We start from the raw sequence: 12,340 nt of genomic DNA, 5'->3' as shown, positions 1-12,340 counted from the left end.
CTTCATTTTATGTTTTTTGTTGGGTTTTTGTTGTTGTTGTTTTGTTTTGGGTTGGGGTTTGTTGAATTATTTTTTTACAGTGTGGTCTTTGTCTATTATACAATTTCTGTACTGGTTAATAATGTCCGCAGGTTCAGTTCAGAGATAATTAGGTAGAGTATGTTTATACTGAGATCAGATTACAGAAATTTATATTTGTATTTTAAGAGGGCGTGTTCTTATTTTTCTTTCATCTGTCAGAACAGAACCTGTCAGCTCCATTTACAAGGTTAAGTTTGACTGCATATAACCAAGAAACCAACAACAACAACAACAACAACAAAAATATCGTGAGTGCCATCAATAATAAAGTTCGCATTGAAAAGACCAAAATCAGGTATGACGATTTTATATCAGTGTACGATGCAGATTCATTGCTGTCTTTCAAGTTAATCTCCAGTGGGTGGAAAAAGTAAACATGTCCTGCTAAATATCTGTAAACAAAATGTTATTTTTAAACTAAATATGCGCGAAATGATTTTCTGTCAGTGTTCGATTAATGAAAACAAAATGACACTTATTAATGATTTCGTAATATAAACCTGCCATGGCGGCAGCCATTCTTGTTTTTTCTTGGTCTCTGCAGGTTCTTGTTGTTCGGTCTGCGCTTTGAAAAAGGATACGTAATGTGGTCTAAACGCCACCAGTGTTCCACATATTGCAGTGTAAACGCCACCAGTGTTCTACGTATTGTGGTGAAAATGCAGCTAGTGTTCTACGTTTTGCAGTGTAAAAACCGCCAGTGTTGCACTTATTGCCGTATAAACGCTGCAAGTGTTCTTAGTATTGTAGTGTAAAAGCCGTCAATGTTCTACGTATTGCAGTGTAAACACAGCCAGTGTTCTACGAATCAATCTTGCTTTGAATTATTGGAACTGAGCGCTTATTTCTTATATCCATCCTATGGAAGGTATATAGGACTCATCGTGTCCATCCGTCGGTCACTCCTCCCCTATGGAGGATATGTAGGAATCCTCGTGTCCACCTAGCTATCTGTCAGTCCGCCCCTATGGTGCGCATATAGAGTACCTCGTTTCCATCCGTCATCCCGAACCAGTGGAAGGTATATAATAATCCTTGTGTCCATCCGTCCGTCATTGTGCCCCATTGGAGGGTATAGAGGAATCCTCTTGTCCATCCGTCCATTAGTCCAACAGTCTCGTTAGGGCAACTAGTCCCACAGTTTTTCTTGACCGATTGCCGTGAAACTTTTAGGTTTTTAGGTTGCACTGACGTCATCTAAAGATGATTATATCGACAAATCATAGTGCACCTGCAACATTTTAAAGAATTTTTACACGTTTACACATTTTCGCTCGATGAAGTGCATCACTGAATTTTATGACTGCAACTAGTCTCACCTTTTCATAGTATATCACCATGAACCGGAAAGGGCGGACTTCAACAATCACTTTAATCTGGCAATGGTATTTAGAGTTATTGTCCTTTCTGTTTTGTGGCTTAGGGGGCAGGGCATAGTTTTTATGTACAAATGTAATGCCTCAATTAGCGGCCTAGTATAAAAACCATACAAAATCAAAGACACAAGTGAGGTCAACAAGGTCCATATTTTATATACCTATATTAAAACAAAGCATACAAATATTATCCACGTGACCAGATAAATCAATGGCAGTTCATAGCAGAAAAAGTTTATGCACCCAAATCCCAAATTTATACCTTTAATTTTCACGTCCGAAGGTCATTTTTGACACTATATGATGCTCACAGTGCAAACACAAGCCCTTTTCCTATATGACAGTTCTGAAAAACAGTGTGTACTAAACAGGCTGATGCAACTGAAAATAGTTGTCATCCAAGACGTTTTTGAGATATTCTACTTGCCCCAAACCCATGTGTTTCCTGCTATAGAAGGTTAGCTCTTCTTCCTAGCCGACTTTAGGTATTTCGCTGTCAACGCCGTACTACACAGTAACTATGGAAGTTGTAAATGCCTCGCATCAGTTTCAAGAACAATACAAGCCCGAAACGCCTAATTCACAAATGTATCCGTATCGTTAACTAGTAAACAATAATAGCTGAAAAGTCACACCATAGCCTTAAGTTAAGATAGTTTCCAGGGACCAAATTACGAAACTGTACCCTGCCACCTCAATACAGTGTATGACGCAATATCGATAGCTCAACTAGTCGTTGAGTTTTTTGATGGATTGGCATTTTAGTTGATAAATATTATGAAAACTGGCAAATATCAAGGTCATCACCAACTGATGCGCATGTTTACAAATCCATTTGCCCCGCCTATCTTTAAAAACGTTATTGCCCTTTTTGACTTGCCTTTTTCTCTACGCGGAATCTCGTGAACGCAACAAGTCTCGGATTTGTATGGATCGCCATGAAACGTTGGAAATATTATCGTCTTCGTCATCTGACGCAGCTTCGATAGTCAGAGGTCACCACGTCGCTACATCCACCCTTGGGATATGAAGTTAGCCGAAAAAGTTCGTACTGCTTCGCTCTGCCAGTGAATACAGCTGAAAATAAACATAATTTGTTTTTAAATTATCAAATTAGATTTCTCCTTACATTTACATACGAAGATTGATGGGAATAAACATTGTGGCTGCTGTAGACAACAGCACATGTCAGATTCCTCGAATAAAAACGGTCACACATACGTTTTCCTTTTCGATTCAAAGCATCGCTGAAGTTGCTGTACTGAGAAATTAACGTATATCGAATTATCTCTTCGGTAAATTGAGTACGCCTACTACGGTAGTAGGTTTAAGATGCGCTCTTTGACAAATTCCTTTCCCTCTTTTTTTTAAATAGAGTTCTGGCCGTTATTTATTGGAACCAGATGTAGTGTACCGCAGACGCTTGGAAATACAACCAGTCTCAAGCTATAGTAAATATTTGAAGTAGGGCATAATCCACAAACTTTGTACGAGTTATTGTCTATTTTTTTATACCTAAAAATGACATAATATTTTGAAAGCAACTAATGACGCAGTTTTTGATGCATCGTTATGAAATCGGGCACTTATTATGGTCATCATCGGAAGTTACACATATTGACCAGTCACGGTGCTCGTTTGCATGAGTTATTGCTCTTTTGCTCTGTTTTCATGAATCTTTGCTCTTTTGTTGTTTTCATGAGTCGTTGCTCTTTTGTTCTGTTTGCTTGTGTCATTGTTCTTTCGCTAAGTTGCATAAGTTATTGCTCCTTTGCTGTCTTTGCATGAGTAATTGCTCATTTGCTATGTTTACGTGAGTTGCTGCTCTTTTGCTATTTTTGCATGAGTTATTGCCCTTATTGAATTAGAACTGGACATAGCATATAGTGAATATTTTAAAATCAACTTGACTCACGTGGATCGCTATGAAACTTAGTAAATAGTATGGCCATCGTTTTGAGATGCGCATATCGGCAAATCACCGTGTTCGAAGACTGTTTTTTATACTTTTTGCCATTTTGTCAAATGTTTTGCTTTACCGTGATTTTGCTTGGGTAAACATGTTATTACTCTGTAGGATTTGCGCCCACATAAACTATATGACATGCAGTTTTCATTCAATTGTTTTGAATCTGAGTACATATTATAGAGATCGTCATAATATGACCAGTCATTGTACTCGGGCTATTTTTAGAAGATTTATGACTCCTCTTTTTTTGGTAGTTGACTCAACTCTTTCATCGAGTAAGAGTGGGATGCGGGAGAGGTTGTGGCATATTTACAAAAGAAAATTGCTCACCACCATTCCCTATAGTAAGGTAACTGAAAACTATTCTGAAATACAACTCCTTGTTTTTTTTTGGGGGGGGGGGGGTCGTAGTATTTCACGCATAAGTATTTTTACATCTTGAGTCTGCACCTCCCCAGCAATGTGTACATATTTTCTTAGGAAATAGCTCACACACACATACAGACAGAGTCAATGGTTCCTTTCTAAGTTTGAATATTTGAATCACACCATATCTAACAAAATTTTGTAAATGTTGCATTATTATCGAGAGCTTTTCCCAGATGTAGATGACACTTTAGCCTTGATGGTTTGCGATTATCCTGTTTAGATAGCTGCCGCGTGCTTTACGCCGAAAGGTAGATCGCTCCGCCTACCGACCACGTGACTTGACAACCTCTTAACCTCTGACAAACATTCTGTGAAAATGGCGGGCGTGGTAACATTAAAAGATATACCAGACGATATTAGTGAACAATATTTGCCGTATGAAACAACATTGAGACAGAGACAGAAAGCGATAGCATTTATCCATCGCTTGCACTTCTCTAAGGTACGTCGGTATGTGGAGAACTCGCCCCAGAGTGACTGGAGAAGTCGCCCCAATTGGTTGGAGAAGGACTCACGGTACTAATTCCACTCCAATGGTAAACATATGGAAACACTGTCATATTCAAAATTCAATAACTTAAAATGTATGGGTGCTGATAATGACACCTATAATTTTTCGTGCACATCTAACCTTGGTGCAAGCTTATGTGTGGAGAACACCATATGACCCGCGGCAATTTGTTTACATACATGTGCATGAAACACGTGTTATTGATTCTGCACCAAATGAATCAGGTGCTACTTTCAGTATTGAGTACTCCTGAGTCAAGCCTGTAAAAATGCTAAAATTGCATCAGTAGAAATTTGTCAATATTTTTTTTACATTACATATAGGACAAGCTCTCAAAAGATATTTTTCCTAAAATTTTAATTTTCATTATTAACCAATTATGGACCACCAAACCTGTAAATACTCTATCATTTCTTCACCCATTTCTAGACTGGTTCACAGTTCTTCCGTATAATTAGTACCGTGTGTCCTATAACCAGATTTAATTTTTTTTGAAAAAGTTGTATTTTACTCCTTGATATTAGAGCATAATTGTAAGAAAGAATTGGCCATGCTTGTGCATGGATAATAGTGCAATAGCATTTTATGTGATACCAATATCTATAGTTAAATTGCATCCGCATCACATGTTGCTGTGTTGTATTGTACTTATCAATGGCTTATTCTTGTTATTAAAATAATTGTTTTCTGCCTTTGTATCTTCATGTTATCTTTCTATGGCATGCATGCTACACAAAAGAAACACAAGCATGCTGACATCAGCAAGTATGACATCACAGGGTATCAAATTACATGACGCATTGTATTTTCATCTCTCACTGGCTATAAGACAAGTTTTAAATGTTTTAAATTTCAAAATTGCATTTCTTTTCTTGCTGACTCTCACAGAAATAAGATACAGTGCATCCCTATTCACATCAATCAAACAAAACAAATAAGTGTGCCACATGACAGGTCAAAATGATAAGAGGCCATTGCCCTTTTGTGACTGAAACATATACACACACCCATGAAGCATCAAGAGATGCTGACATTCCAAACTTATTTAAACTATCATCACATGTGATTCATGACCCCCAAATGTTAATAAAAAGGTATAAAAGCCAAGGAAGAGTTCCATAAGCTTTATTATACTGAATAATTAAATAACATAGTGCTACTTTTTAGTATAAAACTATGGGGAAGGGTGAATAAGCAAAGAATAGACAGAGTAATTTCTTCAAGCCTGGTAATGTTCCCCACAACGGGGGTGGGGGGAATGTGTATCAACCCAAATAACACATCAGCATGAGGTATGTTACATAAGGACAGCAAGAGACAAATTTGAAAAAGCTATCCAAAGTTCCTATAATGCTGACATTGATGTTGGAGACAGAAAGTGTATGCACAAACTGTTATGACTCAAGCTATTAAGTATGCTGGAGGTGGAGAAATGTGTGAAAAACTTTGCTATGCCAAGACAAGTTCATGTCTCTATGCAATATGCAGACACTGATAAAAATTGTCACTGAATACACTACTTGTTAAATTTAAGTAATAGAATTGAATTGCATATTGAAGTTGTCTAATACATAAACATATATCTACATTTACCCAAAGCTCATAAAAAGTTAAGAAAAAGTCTCAAAATCATTACTGTGGCTACTTTCCACTATAAGCAGTGTTAAATTACTTACTTTTTAATATAAAGCTGAAAAAATGCATACATTATTGAACAAAAGAGAAACAAAGCAAACATTGCAATCACTCAATTACAGTCAAAGGGGAGGTAATACACCTTGAATTGGCAAACCAAATAGCAAGCTCTAATTTACAGCTAAATGATTCCTTACTATTACTTGATGGTAAGAACAGAGCAATGTAGGTTTAATAAATAGCTTTTGTTTCAAATATGAAACCATATTTCTGACATGAAGCTTGTTTTCATTTATTCACAACAACATATATGGTGAAGAAAACCCATATCACTTAGTGCACGCAGTAATCAAATGCTGAGATTTGGAATAATGTGTTCTGAGAACACAAGTTGCAACACCCTGAGTATAAAGGTTTTCTATCATGGGACTTGGTACATGAAGAAAAAAGAGATCTGGTTTGGTGGGAGAGAGCAATATGTTCACCATGCAGTTATACATCAAGAATGTTTCAACTGTATGAAGGGAGGTTGGGGAAGAAAAACTGCCTGTGTAAAGAATGCAATACAGATAGGACTTTTGCAGACTTATATTGGGAATGAAGGGTTGAAAACTATTATTTTAAGTGAAAATGTCCCTCCCTGCTCCCTCAACAAAAGGAATGCAGAAAAGTTCCAATACTGTTTGCCCAAAAATGTAATGTACCAATATGAGAAACATGCTGAACATAGAATAGGTGTCAAGGAGTTTAATTCTAGGATAAGAAATAAGACCGGTATAATTGATATTCAATGTGACTCGACATATAATAATTCAATTTACAGGTTGAGGCAATGCAGCATGTGCAGTTTTGTGCACAGTCTTTATTTTTACAATGTTCTCTGCTTTGATCTGCTGAGTGTGTCTCTAAAGTTAAATGATCAGTACTGATACATAAGTGATTGTGACATAAGTGGCTTACATATAAAATCTACCCCACCCCACCCCATTTTGGGGAATTATTGCATGTGTTAAATGGTATTTAACCATACAGGCCAATCTATGGGTACCATCATATGAAATTCTGCCATCAGGCCATACTGTGCTCTTTTCCCTATGGCCTGAGCTATATACTTCCACTCTCCAGTGTATAAAACCATCCCCATCTGTCTTTTGTATAGAATTTTTCTCCAAAATCACATGCAAACCATGATAAAAAGACTCCATTATCACTGTCATATGTAAAAACCACCAAATTGATACCCTGGATGCACGTGGTAACCATGGAAACAACAAACTCCTATTATGGTATAGGTCGCATATAGGACTCACGGTACTAATTCCACTCCAATGGTAAACATATGGAAACACTGTCATATTCAAAATTCAATAACTTAAAATGTATGGGTGCTGATAATGACACCTATAATTTTTCGTGCACATCTAACCTTGGTGCAAGCTTATGTGTGGAGAACACCATATGACCCGCGGCAATTTGTTTACATACATGTGCATGAAACACGTGTTATTGATTCTGCACCAAATGAATCAGGTGCTACTTTCAGTATTGAGTACTCCTGAGTCAAGCCTGTAAAAATGCTAAAATTGCATCAGTAGAAATTTGTCAATATTTTTTTTACATTACATATAGGACAAGCTCTCAAAAGATATTTTTCCTAAAATTTTAATTTTCATTATTAACCAATTATGGACCACCAAACCTGTAAATACTCTATCATTTCTTCACCCATTTCTAGACTGGTTCACAGTTCTTCCGTATAATTAGTACCGTGTGTCCAGAAGTCATCCCAAAACTTGTCACCCAAATAACCTTTTTATAACAGAATTAAGTAATCTTTTACGTGATTCATTATATATATATATATATATATATATATATATATATATATATATATATATATATATATATATATATATACGATCACAAAAGAGATATTAACTAAATTAAAGCAATATCATAGTAATATTTATAAGGACGAAATTAAGTCTGTATATAATCTAATGAATGGCGACAGTATAGTGATTAAAAAGGATGATAAGTCAAACATTATTATTATTGTGAATCAGGATGATAATGCTAAAGAAGTTGAACGTCAATTAGAAATTAAATAAAAAATTTCAACATGCATTAATGAGATCGCTAAAAATAATAATTCCGTATGTGAGGAAGTTGATACTTTCCTTCTCAACATACGTACACCTCAGTTCTACATATTACCTAAAACTCATAAAAATCCTGACCATAATTTACCTTTACATTTTCCAGGACGACCCATTATATCAGGTTGTAATTCATATACTGAAAACCTATCCAAATTTATTGAGTGTTTTACAACCTTTAATGAAATCAATTCCTTCATACATTAAAGATACAACTATTTTCATTAAAAAGTCGAAGTTTATTCCACATCTATCTGATAATTTCAATCCTGGTGTCATTAGATGTAACATCACTATATACCAACATTCCGCATGCGGATGGTACTGAAGCGTGCAAATATTTTCTTGATAACAATCCTAATAATAACACACTATCTAACGAAGATATTTGTAAAATAATAAAATTTAATAATACAAATTACATACAGATAATGGGTATTAACATGGCTCCTGTATACTCTTTCCTTACATGGGTGAATTAGAAAAGGATTTTATTCAAAACGAAAAGTTCAATCCATCTCTTTGGTTCAGATTTTTCGATGACATATTTATGATCTGGAAACATTCAACTGAAGAACTGAAAAAAATTATTGATATATACAATAGACGAGTCGATATCGACAGAAGCAGCTTGTCGGAGGAAAATGGCGGACGTAAACAGTGTCTGGAGGTGTGTATAATAGCGCTCGCTGAATGGTCAATCGAGCAGAATGATTGACAACTGGCGATACGTCATTTTTGTTGCGCAATGACACGGGATGTAGATGTTATTTCATTTTATTGGGTTGCGGTAGCATATTATCGTCTGTTGATTGATTCTGTGCTATAAGAAAAGAAGAAAATGGCATGTCGATATAGAATACACAGTTTTATGTTGTACTTATGTCTATTTTGCACAATACCATACAATGTTTAATTATCAAACAAATAGAATACACAGTTTTATGTTGTACTTATGTCTATTTTGCACAATACCATACAATTTTTAATTATCAAACATAAAAATTTGGATTATTTTATTCCCAGACACTAGACAATAGCTTTCTATATATGCTTCACCATGCTTTTATTTACTGATATCATAATCTTAGTGGCATTTCAGGCTCCACTTAATACGGCCACTTGAATGGTGAGGGATGGTTACATTGCTTTCTCTCCTGGGAACCATGCTATCTTGGTCAATAGATCGTCGGACTCGTACAAGGGTCAAGAGTTCAATATCTGCCCAGACCATCCCAGGTCGCCTGACTCCGTGTATCGTTGGGTAAGACCAGTGGCAGCATTAGTGGGCTGGAGTTTGCGGGGAGGGGGGTTAATTTTTACTGCGCTCCAAGCTAAGGGTACACAGTCGGGAGCTTGTTTGTTTATCGTTTTTTATTTAGCTGAAATTTTCATATTATTTCACCTTCACCTTATTGTAAAGGGAATTCTTTTTCACCAAACATGTTTGGGGGTGGGGGGAGCGAGGTTGGGAAACTTACATAAAAACAGTTCTCTGTAGCAAAGTAGGGGCACCACCAGAGAACATTGCTCACAGGCGTCTTGAACTGTCCGGAATGACATTGACTCCATTATCCTCAGGCGATGTAACCAGTATTGTCATAAGCTTGCCGTTACAAAGCAGAAAAAGAAATAAGAAATAAAAGAAAAGAGAAACCTTGCTCGCTCCATAAGAAGAAGCCGGTTGTGGTTGAACGACAGACATAATTCTGAAACAGTACAAATCATATCACAGTCACAAGTAAGTGTCAATACCAGCAGAAATAGACACTTGAAACTGGGTAAATTCGTATAAATACACGCATCTGGAATTGAATATCATTTCTCATGTATAATTGTGCTTTCATATCATTGTTTTTTTGTTCAAAATATTTTTTACCATGACATAATATAGTGTATTTCTCGATGACTGGAAGAAATCTCTCTTATTTTTCTTTTCTTTTCTAGTCAGTTTTTTTTAAGGACAATTAATCGCTGTTCGTCTGTTATGAATTATATGATATTACCCATGGTGGTATTAAAATAGATAATTCAGAAAGTTTTCTTATAGTGCAGCTGTGATGAATCAACGTTGTTTTAATTTCATAAGAGATTCTGTTTCGTTTATCTGCACGGTTGGTACTATTACGTAAGAGACAAAAATGTCTAGGTAGCACAGAAAAAGAATCTCCCAGCGGCGGTCACAATTATTAAATAAAATAGGGAGAGAAAAAATGTCAAACCCAAAAATTCGCGTTTGCGATCCTTGTCTGACCCAAACAGAATGACACGGCGGCATAATACAAGCGATTAAGATGGATTTGCGGAAATGATACAAGGAACAAAGGATATTTGCTCACTTTAAATGACAGATTATCTGTCTTTGTGGAAGGCTTATTACTCTCCTAGGTTGGAATTTGGTACAGGGATATGAATGGTATAACAAATCGTAGAAGAACATTGTCGTGATCAGTAAACTTATTTCATTTGTGAAATAGATCAACAATTCTACTTCTGTTGAACATAAAAGAGTTTTTATAAGCAAATGACTAGATTCCAGCCATAATTGACCTTACGCGAGACGATAGAACACTCCGCCTACACTACGCCCTGTTAGCCTCCGACAAACATGCACTATTTGCCCAAGAAATATGTTTCAGCTTCAGTGATACGTATATAGAGAATGATTTATTATTCTTAAAAACGTAAAATTTCAAAGTTGCATAAATTAAACTGCAGTAGGCAATATTTATATTTGTAGTTCAAATTCGTATGTACTAATCAAAGTGTTTTATTTCAGTAAATAATAAAAGAATAAATTGTAAAGCTGCTCGAGAACGTATTCAGGTACAAGGAAATTAGCTCCAAAAGATGATCATGTATTTAGTAATTAATCTTATCCTTATTAATTTTATCCGGCTTGTGTTCATGCTGCCTTGGAAGTAAATGAATTCAAAAATTAATAACAAAATCGTAAATAATTACTGTTTAGAAGTATACGTTGTACATGACAATTTTAAAGATCTATAATGTTCATCAGATGGGATTTCGATCAATGATATCTGTTGATGTAAACATGTAGATACATGCGTAATATATCGGACGATAATGATCTGAAACCAGTTTTTTTAAATTTCTTTATTATTCCATTTTTCTATCCCCACCCCTCCCTCAGCCCAATGCGAAAGCAAAGAATCACTCAAGGGTCTGAAAGATCGAGACGATAAATCGTTGTTTTTGGGACACGCCAACATTAAAGTGTAACTTTTCAAACTTTAAAATAATACAGCCTGGGGTTCAGTGCTTCCTATACAAGAAAACCAAGATACATCAAAGCCCGAATGTTGGGAGAATTTCCTTTTGGTGTGCTTTTTCATGAACATTTGTTTGGGAAACTCGTGTGCTAATGAACCGAACACTTTCTCCCTTTTATGGGGGCCCCGACCCGAGTGGCCGAGTGGTCGAAAGCGCTCTCCGTTACGGATCACTGCCATCTCACCTCTGTCTGCGTGGGTTCGAGTCTAGGATTCGGCCAATGTGTGTACGTGAGAAAGCCTGCCATTAGCTTCTCGTGGGTCGGTGGTTCTTCCAAATTTTTTTCCCGGGTTATTCCTCAACCATTAATACTGGCCGACATGCATAGCCTAATGTGATAGTTAAAGGCGACCACTTTAGCCCATTTGGCCTAATCCTTATGATTGTAAGGATAAGGCTAAATACGCGATATTTTGATCTGTTAAAACTTATTTCGAACAGAGTGGCACATCGTAGAAACGAAAACCCGAACATATATACAAAGTGCCATACGCTGCAATGGTTCTCAAACATTCCTCACCGGTGGCCACTTCCTGGTATTTTTTAGTATGGGTAGTGTATCACCTGCTTCAAGCCGGTGTCCCACAGGTGGACCGCAGTGATGTGGTACAGTGCGTTCTGCTTAACATTTAAAGAAAAAATAAATTAATTTTGGATTAATAATTTGTTTACCTGTTGCCGTCGAATTTTGTTTAAAGGAACTGATTTACCTATGACTCCTTCTAAATTTAACATGAAGTGTTAACCAGAGTCCCCCCCCCCCACTACATCAATACCATTGAGCCACTGAGCTCAGACATGAGCAACTTCCTCCAGGACGCGGGCCTGATAAGGGATTTTAAAAGTCACACCCTATGATGTAAATTCACAGATAAAATCTGGTCAC

At 36.4% G+C, this 12,340-nt stretch overlaps 1 long non-coding RNA gene across 1 annotated transcript in view; it reads right to left on the bottom strand.

The window, feature by feature from the left end:
• Window positions 1-372: 372 nt before the first annotated feature.
• LOC149776500 (uncharacterized) overlaps window positions 373-12,340 on the bottom strand; it is an 87,534-nt gene continuing 75,566 nt past the window's right edge. Inside the window, exon 2 of the long non-coding RNA XR_016416051.1 lies at window positions 373-2,534. This is a non-coding gene — a long non-coding RNA (uncharacterized LOC149776500). The remainder of the gene's footprint in view (window positions 2,535-12,340) is intronic.

The sequence above is a fragment of the Sinohyriopsis cumingii genome, chromosome 18 (assembly GCF_028554795.1).
Source record: "Sinohyriopsis cumingii isolate HCF-2022 chromosome 18, ASM2855479v2, whole genome shotgun sequence".
NCBI lineage: Eukaryota > Metazoa > Mollusca > Bivalvia > Unionida > Unionidae > Sinohyriopsis > Sinohyriopsis cumingii.
This window is presented reverse-complemented; position numbering and strand designations above follow the sequence as displayed.